Source organism: Rhineura floridana, chromosome 1 (assembly GCF_030035675.1).
Source record: "Rhineura floridana isolate rRhiFlo1 chromosome 1, rRhiFlo1.hap2, whole genome shotgun sequence".
NCBI classification, from domain to species: Eukaryota; Metazoa; Chordata; class Lepidosauria; order Squamata; family Rhineuridae; genus Rhineura; species Rhineura floridana.
In genome coordinates this window covers 256,508,496-256,527,006 of record NC_084480.1, presented here as the reverse complement: position 1 = coordinate 256,527,006, position 18,511 = coordinate 256,508,496, and the positions used below count along the sequence as shown (strand labels likewise).

General features: G+C 40.0%; 1 protein-coding gene across 6 annotated transcripts in view; it reads right to left on the bottom strand.

Annotated features, from left to right (window-relative positions):
• Nucleotides 1–18,511, bottom strand: part of SNTG1 (syntrophin gamma 1) — a 468,099-nt gene that overhangs the window by 414,465 nt on the left and 35,123 nt on the right. The window contains exon 1 of one of the 6 annotated variants that reach the window (XM_061598535.1): nt 16,451–16,504. The exons of the other annotated variants lie outside the window; for them this stretch is intronic. The gene's annotated coding sequence lies outside the window, so the exon portion shown is untranslated. Of the gene's footprint in view, nt 1–16,450; nt 16,505–18,511 lie in introns of those variants that run through there. 6 annotated transcript variants of the gene reach the window in all.

Genomic DNA, 18,511 nt, shown 5'->3' with positions numbered 1-18,511 from the left:
CACTGGTAACCTCCAGGCTGGATTACCATAATGTGCTCTTTGTGGGGCTACCCTTGAGGTTGGTCTGGAAGCTGCAGCTGGTGCAAAATGCAGCAGTGACACTGCTCAATGGGACAGGATATCACCAATATGTCACTCCACTGCAGAAAGAGTTTCATTGGCTACCTATTAGCTGCCGGGCTCAGTTCAAGGTTCTAGTTTTGGTGTACAAAGCCCTACACATCTTGGGACCAGGAAACCTGAAAGACTGTCTTATCCCTTATATACCCAGTCGATCACTGCGCTCTGCAGGTGAGGGCCTCCTGCAGATATCACCTTATCAGGAGATCTGTTCTGCACAACATAGGAAATGGACCTTTAGTGTGGTGGCACCTACCCTGTGGAATTCCCTCCCCTTAAATATTAGACAGGCGCCATCTCTATTATCCATCTATTATCTTTTCGGCGCCTATTGAAGACCTTCCTCTTTCAACAAGCCTTTTAAGTTAAGACCTTATCCCAGTCTGCATCTGTGTTGGAATTGCTTTTTAATATGTTTTTAAAACTTTAAAAAAAACACCAATGTTTTTAACCTTTTTTAATAAAATGTCTTGAAAGCTTTTTTAAAAACTATTTTTAAAGATGTTTTGTTTTAATGTATTTTAAAGTCTGTTTTTATTATGTTTAAAGTGTCTTTAGTGCTTTTGTTTGCCGCCCTGGGCTCCTGCTGGGAGGAAGGGTGGGATATAAATAAAATAAATAAATAAATAAATAAATAAATCTGGAGGGCACTTGGTTGGATAAGGCTGGTATAAAGGGTAAAATCCTGGCTATCCCAATAAGGTAGACCCTAACAATGCAGATGAATGATTTTTCATTTGCCTTCTTTTGCAAACCCAAGTAGAAGCTAGAGACCCACTTGGTAAGCAATAAGGGTTACAAGCATATTTTAATACAAATTAAGTTAAATCTTTTAACAGTGTGATCCTTTGCACACTTATTTGGAAGTAAATGGTATTGTATTCAGTGGAACTTACCCCCCTCTTATGCATACTCACCTGATGTTGGGAATAAGTCCCATTGAACTCAATGCAACATACTTCTATGTAGACATTTACAGGATTACACTGCATGTTTTACTATGGGACCCTAATAATGCATGCCCAATATTAAAACAAAAGTTACACATAAAACTTGCCTTGCATTGTGTCCACAGTTGTGTGTGCAATTCATACTCAGTGTTTATGCAAACGTAGCATGGGAATCAGTAAACAGAACACAGAGGCCTGTGTGCAAGACAGGAAAAAAAGAAGTTTGCCAAAACTTTTCAAATATGTAGCAGGCATTTGGGTGGGTTTTAATACATTTATTTTTAAGTATATAATTACAGAAAGCATGACAAATAATAGTTTATAACAAGACAGGTAATTAAGGACTAAGAGACAACACATTCTGGTCTGTTTCACCTTTCAACAGCAGGATATTACAAAATGTAGAATTTGCACAGAATTATTATCAAACTCACTGCCACTGATATTAACCAGTAAGAGTCATTTGTTAAGTACACTGTTTAAAATATCCTCCTACATCTCCTTTCACTGCTGTTCCTACATAACCCTTACTCTCACAGCACACATTTATCTTTGACTAATGTAATTATAATAAATTTGCATTGCAGTTTTAAACTTTTCAGTGTTGCATTGGTTTCTGAAACCATTTGAAATGTAATGAAAGATGGTTGTTTATGGGGGGGCTGCTAAAAGTGTTTACATACTTACATGAATTATCTGAATTCTAAGCAGAGTGTCACCATTCTAAAAAAAATGATGGCACACAAGCCAAAATCCCCCTGATGCACTATTTGTGTAGGGTTATTATTAAAATTTTACATCCAACTTCAGGCAAAACCTAGTCATTTTAAGGCTGCAATAGTAGCATGAGAGTAACCTCCACTAAACATGGTGGGACTTACTTCTGAGTAAATGTGCATAGGATAAGCTAATCTGTTTAACTGAAACCTTCAGACTAAGTCAGTAGGTTCTAACAACAAGATGTTTGCCATCTACCTGTCCCTGCCCTCTCCTGCTCCCACCCAAAGGCAAGCAGCCCTGTGAAAGAAATTGGAGGAAAACAAATCTATAATTTGATTTGTATACCCAAATTAGAATCTTATTGAAGTAAATATTCCATATTTAGTGGAAGGGCCATAACTCAGTGGTAGAGGACCTTCCTTGCATGCAGAAGGTCCCAGGTTTTGTCCCTGGCATCTCTAGGTAGGGCTGGGAGAGACTCTTTCCTGAAACCCTAGAGAGACACTGCCAGTCAGTGTAGACAATACTGAGCTAGATGGACCAATGTTCTGACTCAGGATAAGGCAGCTTCCTACACGTCCCTCAACTATTATGGGCTATGCTCCTGAAAAAGATGTGCAAAAGAGATTGTAAAGCCAACTCCATGCATTTTGCTGCCTGAGGCAAAGCACAAAATAGTACCCTCCACTTTCATTCCCAGTACAGAAACTAACTGGAATGGCAGTTGAATATTATTTCAATTGTGTAATGGTTTGGGTATTGGACTATGTCCGGGGAGACCAGGGTTCAAATCCCCACACAGCCATGATGCTCACTGGGTGACCTTGGGCCAGTCTCTGCCTCTCAGCCTCAGAGAAAGGCAATGGAAAACCACCTCTGAATACCGCTTACCATGAAAACCCTATTCATAGGGTCACCATGAGTTGGAATCGACTTGAAGGCAGTCCATTTCCATTTATGTGGACAAGATGGCATCCTACACTGCATCTCAGGGAAGCATCTTAGCTTAGGAGGCACAGGGCAGGTTAAGTGCACACACAGCTCTGTCCCTCAAAGTCTGTCTACCACTTCCCGTCTCTCAACATCTACTGCTTGAGACAACTACTACACTCTGCCTAACAGCAGAGCTAGCTCTCATAAACTGATAACTAGCAATCATTTTATTCATATCAGTGTGGCCCACTAAATTTTTCTGTGCTTTCATTGCCCATCCTTGCACCAGTTTAAGTGCTTGAGGGATCTGCAGTAATTTTAGTTCTCACATTCAGCTAATGGAGTCCTGAAAATGGCAGGAAGTATTGTGGTATTCCTTGTAATTTACACTAGATGCAGAATTTTGTCAAAAGGGGAAAAAAATCAGTCTAGCAAATCCCAGCAATATATCCAAGATCAAATCCACTTTTGTAATATGATGTTCCTATCTCTTTCTTCATTTCTAGGATTTTGCACTTTACTTGTGTTGCTCTGTAAATAACATAATTATTCAGAAACTTGGCCAGTACCCCCAACTATGCAGAATAATTGTAGAAATGCAAGATTATGTTTCACAAGTCATATTTCCTAAATGCATTATTAGGCTTTGGTTAGTTTTAAAGTTCTGTGATGTCAAACGTAATTTTATAGGGAAAACCTTTTTCTTACCTTATAAGAAATGGTTGTACTTAGAAAGGGGATTTTTTCCCCATCTGTGGAAGTTCATTAATATATTTTGTCACTGCCTCCAAAAGCATTTGCAGTTTTTAAAAAAACACCCTGTGCTATTTACAGATTGCAAGTAAGTCTGCCATGTCCATCTTCAAGTGGAACAAAAAGGATTCTTCATAAGACCCACAATTATCTGGAGAAGAACAAGTATCTCAGAGTGACAGATGTTGCACATCAGCTACTGTAAACTGCAGAACAAAGAGCTGAGGGTTCAAACACTTGATTTTATGGCTCTATTTCGCACTCCCAGATAAATGCAAAATGAGGATGTGGCCACTGTGGGGTAACACAAAGAATCTACTTTTCCTTTTCCTATACTTATTGGGACATATTGGAGGAACATAGGAAGCTGCCTTAGACCGAGTCAGACTATTGGTCCATCTAGCTCAGTATTGTCTACATTGACTGGCAGCTGCTCTCCAGGGTTTCAGGCAAGATTCTCTCCCAGCCCTACCTGGAGATGTCAGGTATCTTTTTTGAATGTTTATTCTGGTCCATGACCAGCAAGCAAAATAAATACATACAAAAAAACATAAAACGCACATTTCCAAATCCATAAAATACATATTAAAATGGTAAGAACAGGGATTAAAATGGTTAGACCAAGCTCTTTCTACGGGCCATGGCCGCAACACAGAATCTAGATACCATATCAGTAATGAATGGGTCACAATCCTCAAGTAGAGCGTGGAAGGAATTTTCTTCTAATATTCTAGCTCTTTTAAGAAGACAGGGGGCAATGAACAAGGTACGTAAATCAGAGTAAAGGGCACAGTGCAATAATACATGTTCAACCGTTTCCACCGCACCAGAGTTACAAATACAAAATCGTTCCGAATAAGGCACTCTCTTGTACCGCCATTCCAATAAGGCTGAGGAGAGTACATTATATCTTGCTAGAGTAAATGCCTTTCTATACTTAGGGATACACAGATTAGATAAATAACCCGCCGAAGTAGGTACATTTACACTGACCCAAGTATTAGGGAAAGCTGCCAAATGAGCCAGATTATTTTGATGTTCAATATCCTTAATATGTTGTGAAATAAGGTCTTTAGCCTTGAAGTACCCAAGATGTAATACTGCTGCCTGAGAAAAACCAAGTGACTGGAGTTTGGAGATCACCGCAAGTTTTCATCTAGATTGGTAAGTATCAATGAGAGTTAGCGGAGCAAGTCCCGGACTTCCCAGGAGGATCGTTCCACCTGTGCTGCCTCTGGGACGAGCTCCCATCTCAGAGGAAGCTTTTTCAGTTTTAATTCCAGTCAGAAGTTTTTTTGACTGGAAAAAATTTTCTCCCAGGCAAGGGATAAACGCAGAGATTATCCACAGAAAGCTTCGTTTTGTTTGTTGGACTGGAATTCATTGGGATCGCCGATGAAGGAAGGCAGCCAGCAGCGTCGGACAGAGCCAAGGATTACAAACAAGCTCTAACTGATTAAGCGAGACTTTTTTTTTCTTCAAAGAAAAACGGAAACTAACAGGCAAGCATCCTCCTGTCTATTCTTATCATTTTGTTATCGTTACAGCAAAAGAGATTTGTTTAAGAATTAGCAACAAAGAAACCCTGGGTGAGTTATAACTTTCTCTTTTATACACGGAATTAAGGAGGAAGAAAATCAAAATAGCCTATCTTTGTTTTTATTGCAAAAAGCTGGCATGGAATTGAGCATTACAAAGATATAAACGGATGAGAGGTATCTGATTTGAAGAGAAAAATTTGATTTATATGACATTTGATATTATATGTCTGGGACTATTTTTTCTGGTCTACTTTTTTTTTTTTTGACGAATCTGCTTATTCTTTTTGCCACTAATTATTTGGACGCTGTGAACCAAACTTGTTTTGCACTTTTGGACACATAAGAGATAAGACAGTTTGTGCTGTCTAGAGGGTGATGTCATCAGGCTTGGAAGATTAACCCATTTGTGACTGGAATAAGAAATAAACTGTTCTTTGCTTGAGAATAGTGGCTATATTGGAAATTGAAGGGGTTTTGTTCTTTTGGTTTTAAGAATGACAATCAAGAAGGTGGCTGAGACCCTGAATGTACAGGAAGGGGATCTCTCTCTAAATATGTTTCAGAAAATAATGAATGAGATTAAGCTAACGAGACAAGAGCTGGGACAGAACAGACAAGAGATGAAAATTGAACTTGGCAAAATGAGACAGGAGCTGAAAGAAATTCAGGATTCTATGAGAAAGGAGGTAGATGAGACCAGAGATATAATTGGACAAGAAAAAGAAGATGAAAGAAAAATCAAAGGGAAGGTTCAAGCCCTGGAGATTGGAATAGATTTATCAAATATGGACCTGGAAAAAGATTTGGATTTTATGGCTGTGATGGATCCTCAAGACAAATATTACTGTTTGGAATTTAGCGCTGTCCCTGAAGGCATTGGTGAAGAGATTAGAGATAAAGATATCAATGGCTCAAAAAAATTCCTGGATTGGAAGGATTTGATGGAACTTGAAATAGAGAAAGTTTACAGAATTAATTCCAGATATGTGACAATGGAAAAACTCTCAAGAGATGTGCTAGTGCATTCTGTAAAAAAGAGGAACAGAGATACAACTTTACAACAACATTTCAGTAATACATTCAGAATTGATGGCAAGGAAATATTTGTGATTAAGGAAATTCCTATCAGACTCTTATTATATGACTATGACAGCAAGATCATTGGGTGTGCAAAGATGGAAGATGGAAGATGGAATCAACACTGATAATGGGAGAATGTGAGAAGAGCTATTGAAATTACTGGACTTAGTAGACTTGAAGAGATGGATCAATAGACATGTCTATTTGGAGAAAAAATTGATGGATATATATCTCAAGGATTGGAAATTTCTCTTTGACTTTTTGTGGAAAGAATAAAATGACATGATGTTAATGAGATTTGATACTAATTAAGATAACCACTGGAGGAAGGTGATTGTATAATTTTATTAAGAGACAGGTTTGTTATATATCATAGACCTATAGCTGATCTACGACAAATCGGAAGTCAATAGTTTTTATTGTATTAGTTATTAATTTGTTATTTTTGTTTTGTTTTCTTTTTGCAAATTTGAATAAAAATTAATGATAAAAAAAATAAAAAAAGAGAGGGTTAGCGGAGCAAGTCCCACGGGAGAAAAAGTTAATTTTAGCCACAAATTCAACCTCTGGACCCAAGCCCTAGACTCAATCAGCAGGGTGTCTACTTCCCGGCGGAGAGCAATGTTTGGAACACAGCTTGGAATACCTAAAATGGTCCTGATAAATTTAGATTGGACACATTCCAGAGGGGCATAATTACCCTGGGAACATAGCTGGGTGCCATAAAGAAGTTGGGACACCAGTCTAGCATTGAACACCATCATAGCTGAGGGAATATGTTGGCCCCCATTAGAAAAGAAGAATGCCAATAGCGCCTTAATACTTCTCTGAGCAGTTTCGACAACATTGCTCAAGTGGGGTTTCCAACAGCCCAAGGAGTGGAAGATAATTCCCAAGTATCTAAACGGGAAACTTGTTCAATAGGGTGATCATTTAATAGCCAGCAATGTTTGAGCCTTTTGCGTGTAAATACTAAGATCTTAGACTTATCATAACTGAGTATTAGCTTTTCTGTCTTACAAAAGGAGGTAAAAGCTCTCAGAAGGCGTCGCAAGCCCACGCATGTTAAGGACAGGAGGGCAGCATCATCCGCATACAGTAGAGTCGATAAGGGTCTACCAGCCAAGATGGGTGGGTGGGCATTTTCCTCTGTGAGATGTTTAAGGGGTTAATATAAAAATTAAACAGCGAGGGCGCAAGTACACAGCCCTGCTTAACACCATTATGAGTTGGAATAGGAGCGGTTAACTGTCCTGCGCGGTTGCACCTAACTTTCAAATAGGTGTTCTTGTGTAGGCTCTTAATCAGAGACAAAAGTCGTCTGTCAATGTTACGCTCCATCAATTTATTCCAGAGTCTTTCCCTAGGAATCAGGTCAAATGCGGATTTAAAATCTATAAACGCCGCATACAGGGTTCCCCCAGAGGGGGACGATGTCAGGTATCAAACCTGGGACCTTCTGCATGCAAAGCAGATGTTTTACCACTGAGTTATGGCCCTTCCCCCAAGGATGGGGGCCTCAAGAAAGGGACTGTAGTAGGCCCACTGCTACGCCTCAGATGCTACTGCAAATAAATTTCATTTCCTTTGGCGAAGAGCATGAGAAACCTATGTGTGGTTTTGTAGTATTTGCTTTATTTACAAATATATCGGTACAGCATGCTTGGAAGCAAATATGCACTCCTACAAGGCAACAGAACTCCACATCAGGTCTTCACAGAGATGCACCCTAAGGCACCTTCAGGTCTCTCTATCTGCTTCTGCCTCTGCCTCATGTGGAGTGTCTCTCACTCTCGCTCTCTGTCCTACCTCACTAACTACTCCTTACCAGCTAAGGCTTAGCTGGAGGGGATGAATTGTATAAACATTCTCATGGTCTGATAGATCTAGTCAGCCCTAAAGGGCAATTGCACTATGCAGAGTTTTGAAGGTAGGTGAACAGAAAGCTACTAATTTGCCCCAGGACTCAGCTGTTTTCTGCTGTTATGCTAAAGAGCACAGATTTCCCAATTTTTATCTCTCCTCCTCCCATTATTCCAGAGAGTCTCCCAACTTCTCAGCTTCTAAAAGATGTCAGAGGCCAAACAATGTAGGATGACAGCAACTTCTGTACATGGGAGTTTGGTGATCTGCAGATTCACAATTTTAATGACTTCCCACAGACTAATGCCTTCCTGGGAATTGTTGTTATGTGTCTGCAAGTCGATTAAGACTTATGGCGACTCTACGAATCAGAAACCTCCAACAGAATCTGCTATAAACCACCCTGTTCAGATCTTGTAAGTTCAGGTCTGTGGCTTCCTTTATGGAATCAATCCATCTCTTGTTTAGCCTTCCTCTTTTTCTACTCCCTTCTGTTTTTCCCAGCATTATTTTCTAGTGAATCATGTCTTCACATTATGTGTCTAAAGTATTTATTTATTATTTATTTAAAATATTTCTATCCCGCCCTTCTACCCTATAATAGGGCACTCAGGGCAGCTTACAAAAATAAAATCAAACACGTACATAATAAAATTGTGAACAATAAAATCACAAAAACATTAAAATAAATTAAAATACATAAAATACAATTAAAATACATAAAATACAATATATATATATATATATATATATATATATATATATACACACATAGACAGTTTTGAAAGCAACAAACAGAACTTCACTCAACCTTGCTGTGGATCCCTATAAGGATTCCATTAATCATCTAAAAATATATCAACGTAATTGTGATTAACAAAACAGAGGTTTTTATTGTAAAGTAGGGCCCCACTCATATGGCGGGTTACGTTCCAGACCCCCGCTGTAAAGCAAAAACTGCTGTAAAGCGGAACCCATTGAATAGAATGGCATGTGATGCCCGAAAACCACCATAAAAGCGGAACAAGCGCCATATGAGTGGGGCTTTAGTCTAATTGTGTCTAATTGAGACCGCTGTATTAGCGAATCGCTGTAAAGAGAATCACTGTAAAGCGGGGCCCTATTGTATTAACAAAACATTTCAGCTTCCGCCTTCATCAGGTATTAACATACAAATGCTGTTACCAAGGTGGCAGTTATAGAGCTTTGAGAATGGAATGCTCAGAGGGGCTTCATTTGCAGAAGCTAAGTAGTGGTGGTACTGTCCTCCAGGTTCAGGCCATGTGGTGCCAATGTGTCCAGAGAGTATATCCAAAAGTTCTCCCTTTTAGTCAATGCTGCTGGATCTGTTGGCATCTCTATCGCTGTTATAGAAAAGCATGACCTTCAGTATTAAAATATTTTGCAACTGGTTGCTCCACTTTTTTTGTCAAGATTGCCGATTTGTGGTTTCTGAAGCGTGTGCGTAGGTCAGTTGTGGTTTTTCCTACGTATTGGATATGACATCCTGGTCTTTTGCATTCGATGACATAAATTATATTGCAGGACCTGCAGGTGATGTTCTGTTTGATGTAGTATATCCTGCCTGTCCTAGTGCTTGTAAAAGTAGCTGTCTCCCTGAGGTACACACAGGTGATACAGTGTTTGGAGTGACAAGGATGAGACCCAAGATTGCTGATAGGTGGCTTAAGCATAGCTCTCACTAACAGTCTGCGCAAATTATGGGGCTGGCAAAATGCTACAACAGGAAGCCTGCTGATGGCTCTAGCAAGATGTTCAGAGTTTGCCAGCAATGGGTAGCTCTCCCTGATTGCTCGGTGATAGTTAGGAGATGCTGGATTTGAAATTTACCACAAATGGAGTCTGCTCTTTGACACCTCAGTATGATAGAGGTTTTCTCTGGACAGAATTGCAACATTCACCGAGCCTCCATTCTGTTTGCCATTGGAGCGTAGACTTGGATGATGGTTATGTTAATAGGTTCCCGTTAAATCTCATTGATATCACTCGCTCAGACCTTGCGTTCTAGCTCCTAATTGCTTTTGCTACATCACTTCTCACAATTAAAACAACCCCGTTTCTTCTTAATTTCTCATTTCCTGCATAAAATGGGCTCCTGACAGGAGGAAGGGTGGGATATAAATCAAATAAATAAATAAATAAATAAAATGTTTTGTAGTTGCCTGATTGAAAATGTCCCATTTCCATCCATTTTAATTTACTACAATTATTGTAATCTTGATGTGTTCCATTTCTTGCTTGACAATTTCTAACTTTCCCTGGTTCATGCTTCTCACATTCCATGTTCCTATTGTGTACATTGTACAACTCCAGACTCTCCTTTCACATCTGTTTGCATCAGCCTCTGGGCTTCCTTTCGGCTTTGACCCAGCTGCGTCATTAGTCACAACGCTATTCATATTTGTCCATTGTTCTTCCCCAGTAGCTTGCTGAGTGCCGTCTGACCTGGGGGTTTCATCTTCCAGCACTATCTTGTGTTGCATTTTGGATACTCTGTTCATAGGGTATTCATGGTAGGTGGTATTCAGAGGTGGTTTACCATTGCCTTCCTCTGAGTTTGGATGCATCTTAGTCTGGTGTCTCAGCTTTGACCATTCCGCCTTGGGTAACTCTGCTAGGAGTCTAGCTTCTTCGTCTAGACTCCTGATGGCATTGCTCTCAGCTTCTTCGACACTTTCAAACCCCCTCACCATGTTAAGGTGTGCATCCTAGAGAGGTTCCAGGGAATTAGTAGCCCATACAAATCTTTCTTGTTGATGCCTTTGAATCTAACCTGTAACCACCACATTTTCTTAGTCAAATCACCTAGAATTTATTTCCAAATAGGGCCATATTGAGATTCTCTCTCTCTCTCTCTCTCTCTCTCTCTCTCTCTCTCTCACACACACACACACACACACACACACAGAGGGGGGGCTCTGAAGCTCCCAATTTGGTAGATTGTCTTTTTCCATCATGGATGACTTTGTAGCTCCCAGAGCCATGATGTGGCTTCTAGATTCCCTTCCACCTCAACTATGAAACTTCAGGAACATTGCTCAATGATAAATGGCAAGGCCTCTGCCTCTCTACTCACAGTGTTATCACCCCTCTTCATCCCAACTTCCTTTCCCTGCAGAGTTCACATTTGATCAGTTTTCTAGTTGTTATCCCAGTACTGAACCATCAGTCAAGTACCCAATACTTGGGATTGCTGTTCCTGACAGTGCTGAGGACAGGCAGTTCCATTAAATGTATCAAAGTATTTGCAATGCACTCATTTTTCATTATTTTCCTTTTTGCCCTGGATCCTGACTTCCCTCAACACCTGCAGACCACTTTGACAGATGGGCAGAGTTGTCTAGTTTTCAGTCACCTGATGTCACTATTTCATCCACAAAGCGTTTTCCTTGGTCTATACAGCTGATTGGCAGCTGCTGGAAAACACTTCCTTTGTCCTCATGGTTGAAATCAAGTCATGTTGGCAGAGGAAGCATTTCCCTTCAGGAGTTGCTTTAAACACTGGCACTTACAGGAAGCCACACTTTAGGAAGGGATCAGATACACTATGGAGTTCTCGATCACAACCATAGTGCAATCCATTGTGAACACCATAGTGCAGCCAATCGCAGAGGGGCTTGCTGTTAGCACCGATCGCAGCAAGCCTCACTTACCAAACAGCATTCAGGAGCACATTTTGCTGCTTCTGATAGTTCCTTTGCAGCCATGTCTTTACCAGCCCACAATTCACATCACATCACATATTAATATTAATAATATTTTATTAATCACTTAACACACATGACTCAAGACATTGTACAAAATGCAATTTAGAAACATTTTGTTTTTAAAAAACACACATAAATAAAATAACAGCAGATTAAAAACAACACCAAGTAGACACCCATAGCTGAGACCTATATATCCAGCTGAGAAGGCTTGTCAGAAAAAAATGTCTTCAATTGTTTCCAGAAAGAGCAGACAGTGGGTGCCTACCATATCTCAGTAGGAATGCTATTCGACAGAACACAGGCAATCACACTAAAAGCCCTGCTCAGGAGCTGATCCTTCAAGTTTCAAAGATCTCAGAAGCCCACAGCTCTCTCACAGGCAGCAGTGCCCTACTATGTATATAAGGGATAAGGTGGTCGCTCAAGTAATCCAGTCCTGAACTGTATAGGGCCTTATGTTAGTGCCAAAACCTTGGACTTCCCCTGGTAGCAGATTGGCAGCCAGTGCAAATCCTGAAAGCTGACAGTAGTTTGGCCCCACAAGCAACCTAGCCATTGTGTTCTGCACCAACTGCAGCCTCTGGACCAGCCACAAGGAAGCCCCATGAAGAGTGCATTGCAGTAATCCAATCTTGAGGTTACCAATGCATGGCAAACTATGATCAAGCTATCCTGATCCAGGTATGGCCATAGCTGTCTTACCAGCCAAAGCTGGTAAAAGGCACTCCTAGCCACCAAAAACACCTGAACCTCCAGTGACAGAGCTAGATCCAGGAGCAAACTACACACCTGCTTCTTAAGGGACTGTGGCATCCCATAGCTCAAGAGCCAGGAGGCTGAGAAACATTCATCCAATGTTATCTTCATGAACCATCCCTGGAGATAAGACTACAACCACTGTAAAACAGCTCCCCCGATACCCATCAACGAGGTGCACCTGGCGCCAACACTGTTATCTTTTCGGCACCAGGTCAAGGCTTTCCTCTTCTCCAAGGCATTTTAGCATGTGTTTTTAAATTGTTTTAATTTTTTAAAATTGTGTTTTAAATTGTTTTTTGTGCTTTAAAATTTGTATATTTGTTTTTATTGTTTTTAATTGCTGTAAACTGCCCAGAGAGCTTCGGCTATGGGACAGTACATAAATGTAATAAATAAATAAATATACAGTTCAGGAGGATACAATGGTTGATGGTATCAAAAGCAGATGAGAGATCTAGCAATAGCAACAAGGGTCTGCTTCCCCCATTCCTCTCCCAATAAAGGTCATCCATCAAGGCCACCGAGGCAGATTCAGTCCTGGACCCAAGATTGGAATGGGTCTAGATAATCAGTTTCCTCAAGGAATGCCTGCAGCTGTGTCACCACAACCCTCTCAAGTATCTTTCCCAAAAGGGAGGTATTTGTAACCAGGCGGTAGTTGTCAAATACCATTGGATCCAGCTTGGCTAATATCCTCCCATTCCCCAGAACAAATGCAAAGACTGCTGGTCTGGCATCTGATACGTAGCAGGTGGGTGTGGTTTAAGGAAAATGGCATTGTGGACCAAATTGTTGTAGTTCTAGTTGTTGAAGTTGTAGCAGCTGTAGTTGTAGTAGTAGTAATTGTTGTTGTTGTTGTTGTAGTAATATTAGGACTAGTTAGTCTCCAAATGACTTAGAACACATTGAAAACATAAATATAAATACATAATACTGTAAAAACAGACCAAACAATGCCCTTAGCAGCCACAGAAAGCTTGACATCACACTAATAACAAAATATCATCTCGGTCTGTCAAATGCCCAGGAAAAAAGTTGAAAACAAAGTTGCCAGACAGACCTCATTGGGGAGAGGATTCCCAGATAGGGAGCCACAACTGAAAAGGTCCTCTCCCTTGTCACCACCCTCCAAGCCTCCTTCAGAGGGAGGAATTGGAGAAGAACCCTTGCTGGGCCTAATGTGGCCCACGACCAGGAGGTTCCCCACCACTCCTATACATTGCGTTAGTTTCATTAAACAAACCTAAGCAATAAACTGGAATACCTGGAAGTCTCTTAGTACTTTATTATATAACAATGGGAATGCAGGAGCTGTGTAAATAAAACCACTTCTCAACATTCTACCATTATAAGCAAGGCACTTCTATTACTTGTCACATTAATATGATTTGTCTTATGAATATGAAATTTGGCATAAGGCATTATCTAGATGAAAAACACAGACAGAGTGTGGAGACTGGTGGTTCTGATAGCAATGGAACAGTGAATCTGCTCCAGGTTTTAGTCCAAACTTTCAAGGAGCTGTCCAAGATGCTGAAACATATTCCCAAAATCGGTTCAGAATCTTGGACAACTCCTTGACAGTTCAATCTAAAACCCAGAACAAATTCACTGCTTCACTTTCATTGAAGCCACCAGTCTGTACTGCAAGCAGACTAAATTCCAGAGAAGTGAGATAAAAAAGGGATGAATACAGAACTTTGGCTGGAGTGATTTTTTGCTGTTTCTAGCCATTTGTTTGGCCAGTAAATAATGTACCTTAAAGTTAGCTCTTTGGAGGATTGAGTTCTTTATTGAAAATTTGTTGCATAGCTTTAAATTTACACCTTACACCAAAATTGTTACCCTCATATTATTCCAGGCACTAGTAACATGTGCCACTCTCCTCAACTCAAATGACAGAATACAGAAAGCCCACTGCCCTGTGCAGCCCTGAGCTTCAGTACTGGCCCCAAGCTGCATATTATATTTAAGAAGAATTTGGTTGCAAACTGACATCAATAGCATGGAATGCCCATTTGTAAGAATCGATGCAACAACAAAGGCATGTAGAAAAAAATCCTATTATTATTTACATTATATCCATGAAAAAATAACCAGCATTAACTAAACTGTGCTTACAGTAACATACTTTTACTTAAAGTTATTATTTATTGAATTTTATTGAATTTATTAGTCGCCCATCTGGCTGGCTGTCCAGACACTCTGGGCGACGTACAAAATAGGCATATAATACCTAGACATTAAAAATCTGAAAACAATGATGATAAAATATAGCCAGTTCTAGTAAGTAAGTTCTAGTAAAATCTAGTAAGTTTTGCAAGAGTTTGTCAGAATTAAGTTTTGAATTTTAAGCATATATTTAATTTATTGACTGCCCTTCATCAAATGATTCCAGGATGGTGCACGAAATTATGGACAAAACTAATTCACACAACATATAAATACAATTTAAAGCCAACAAATAAGCATAATAAAACCAAAGGCAAAAAAACTAAAAAGAGAAGAGAGAGGGCAGAATTCCAAAACTGTAATTATAATCAATATAAAACCAATGTATCTTTTGATAGGCATTGCAGCGACCCCAGCTGCAGTACTTGCTTACAACCTGCAGAGGAAGAGGACTGGGGGTAAAAAAAACAAGAGAAAGTGTGGTTGCATGAAGGCTAAATTGTGAGCAGGCACAGCATGAGAATTTTTTTTCTGGTAAGCCTGGATGCCTTAACTGAAAAATTCAAAGCATAGGGCAGCATAAGTGAATTTGGAAGGGATTCAGCTTGTCTCTTAAACTCAGCATTTTTTGATCCTAGAATCTTTATCATCAGGTCTTGAGCTTTCCCAGTTTTTGTTCCCTCCATAGAGATAATCCGAGAAAAATGGTAAACTATTGAGCACTCAAAAATATGCTATATGGGAAAATATGCAATATGGGAAGAAAGGCTGCTATGTTACTCACAGAATGGCTTTTGATCCAGTGGAGAATCTGCTAATGTAAGAAGAGAGGTGATTTTTGTATAATCACCCCCTTTACCGCTGCAGCCCTCTGTGCCCCCTGGAAATCTATTCAAGGGTTGGGGAACCCTCCAGAACGCATGGAAGATGGCATGGCGACCTATAGCAGGAAAAGGAATCATGACAAAATCACTTCCCTTCCTCTGACATTAAGGGACGCCTCCACTGGATCAAAAGCCATTCCACATGCAGGAAAACAACAGCACTAGATTTCACCCAGTGCCTGTAACTAGTGATGAAGCAAAACAGTACAATTTTCATTTTCAGGAAGCAAGTGTCCAAATATACCAACAGAATTCTGAACAGTGGATCTGAAAGAAAAAAAAGTCTTCTTACACAAGATGTTATGCAACTAAGCCATTTTACAGAATGAGGCAACAGATACAGTCATACAACAGCAAGCCAGTCCGCAATGCAATAAAGAACTATGATTAGCAGTAGCACTATGTGCACCTGGAAGCTGGTCAGCAGTTTAACACAAACTGGTTGGACTGGAACACCACTTAGAAATGCTAATGATTAACTGATATATAAATGCCTTACATAAATAAACACCTACAATCAGGGCCGGCCCCAGGCATGCTGGGGCCCTTGGGTACCAGCCTGCCCTGGGCCCTTCCGTGATCCGCAGAACTTAAGCATCCATGGACTGCAAGACAGGAGCATGCATGCCATCAGCAAAGATGGCGGCAGAGGCTTCAGCCCCTTAAGGAAACCTCGGCCGCCATCTTAATTGACTGCAAATCTGCACGCTGCAAAAAACAACGGAAAGGTATTTAAAGTGGGGGGATAGCGGGGGGATGGTGGTCCACTGATGCTTCCGTGAATTGCAGATGGAGAGCGGAGGGCCTCCTGTAGCTCCAGGGGCCCTCGGGCCAGTGCCCCACCTGGCTGCCCTTTAGAACCTGCCCTGCCTACAGTGGATGAATAATAAGTAGCTGATATTTTGCCTGGACAGTATGGTTAGTTAGATCTAGTAGCATTATACCTGTTATGCAGTCAGCTAGCCATTCTGAATACTGCATCTTCATTAGGGTTGCCATATTGCCCGGTTAGCTGGGTTTTACCTGGATTCTTTGCATGGCACCCGGCGCCCGGCTAGCCCCTTAGGTGGCCCGGATTCTCACCTTTAATTAAAAAAAAATTAAGTTTCTAGGTGGTCCAGTTCTCGAGATATACAGAAAAATGTTAGCCACCCCCGACTGTTAAATCTTTCTTTAAACAGTAGTACTATAGCACTTCGTAGCTTTAACCCCGCCCGTTCAGCATTGCAGCCAATCAGAGAAGCCAGGATGGTTTGAGTTTCATTGACCTGAGGCAGTGTCTAGAAAACAAAATGGTGGTTCCCCCCCCTCCATTTATCTGAAAATCTCATAAATTGGGTAAGTATATACATTTCAGTTTCTTTTCCTCTTGTGTGCAGGAGTCAGATCTTGGGCAGTGTTTTGAAAACCTTCCCAATACTTGCTTTTTGTAAAAGCAATGCTAATCCCATATGTTGCTTATCACTTGTGGTTGCATTTCTGTCCCTATTTGAGTAGGCCCCACTGAATTCACTGGGACTTGCTTCTGAATAAATAAACCTAGGATTGCACTATAAATATCTTTACAGTTTGTGTAAATAATAAATATATTTGACAGTCATGCTTATATAAATATTTCTTCATTTATCTTATTTTTGGTTTTTGGTTAGGAATCCTGACTGGTTGTGAGATGCTTAGTTTTCTGCCTTACTCATAGAAATCTTGTGGTTGGTATGGTATTACATTTAGGAAAGTGATACTGCCTTTTGTGTTGTTTTTTTCCTATTTGCATTTCACTTATCTTAACCTCACTCCGTTACAGCCATAGAAGCAACAGCAGCATATGCAAGATAATTAACTCCCATTAGTGATAAGAGCAAGAATTTATAATTATTATTTCAATTAAAACAAGAGGCTTATCAATACTTTGAAGAGGACCAGATATTTATTTTCTTTCTGAACCCAGGACTGGCTCTTTAATGATGCCTGGGGGGGGGAGCAGGAGAGTAGTCAATAAGACAGACATCCTGGCATTGGTAATCTAATGAGCAAGGTATGTGTGGGGTTGTTGCACACTTCCAGGCCCAGTTTCATTTTGAGTATGGAGGTGAAACCTGTGTAGATGTGGTTGATCAAAGGGAGAAGAAATTTTGAGTTAAGCAAAGCTCTGCTTTTATAAAATCTAAGAAACATACAGATACTTTGAATGTCTGAGTGCCTGCACCAGTGGAATACTGGAGGAACTTGTAAAACTTGCTGCAACAGTATTTAGAACTGAACATGTGATGTGAAAGACTCCTTTTCCTAACATTTTGGCTTCTTGTTTTTCTCCACCCACCACATCTTTGAAATATATCGTATATGGTTAACCGTACTGCTGCCCTGACTTACTTTATGTTTGTTGCTATTTTGTGTTTTTATTATGTTTTTATATTGATTGTGTATTTTTATTGTTTTTATTATATTTGTAAGCTGTGCTGAGCTCTGTTTTTAACAGCAGAAGAGCAGGATATAAATCCTCTTAATCAATCAATAAATACTCCATAGTGTTGGAAACTAGAGTCTAGGCATTTAAGGCTGAAAATGTTGCTTTTAAAAAAAAGATTTCTCACATCTTTCCCCAGTATTTGGTGGTAATTCCTAGGCACAAAAACAAAACAACTGGACAATCCAAATATTAATATGCAAATAATATGCATAATATGCAAATAATATACATAATATGCAAATAATATACATAATATGCAAATAATTTACATAATATGCAGATTAGCCTGCCCGGATTTGTGGAACTGGAATATGGCAACCCTAATCTTCATTAGCTGCATAATTACTGCAAGCAAGTTTATTATTGACTGCTTGCAACAGAAGATTCATCTAGAGCCCAAATATTGGTGAACTACCAACACACCTGGGTCTAACTAAGACAATCTGCACCATATTTGGAATGTGGTAGCAAGTGAATGTATTTTCCTCAATTGTGCTTTTTTTAAAAAACTCACCCCCCCAAATACCTTATTGATGGG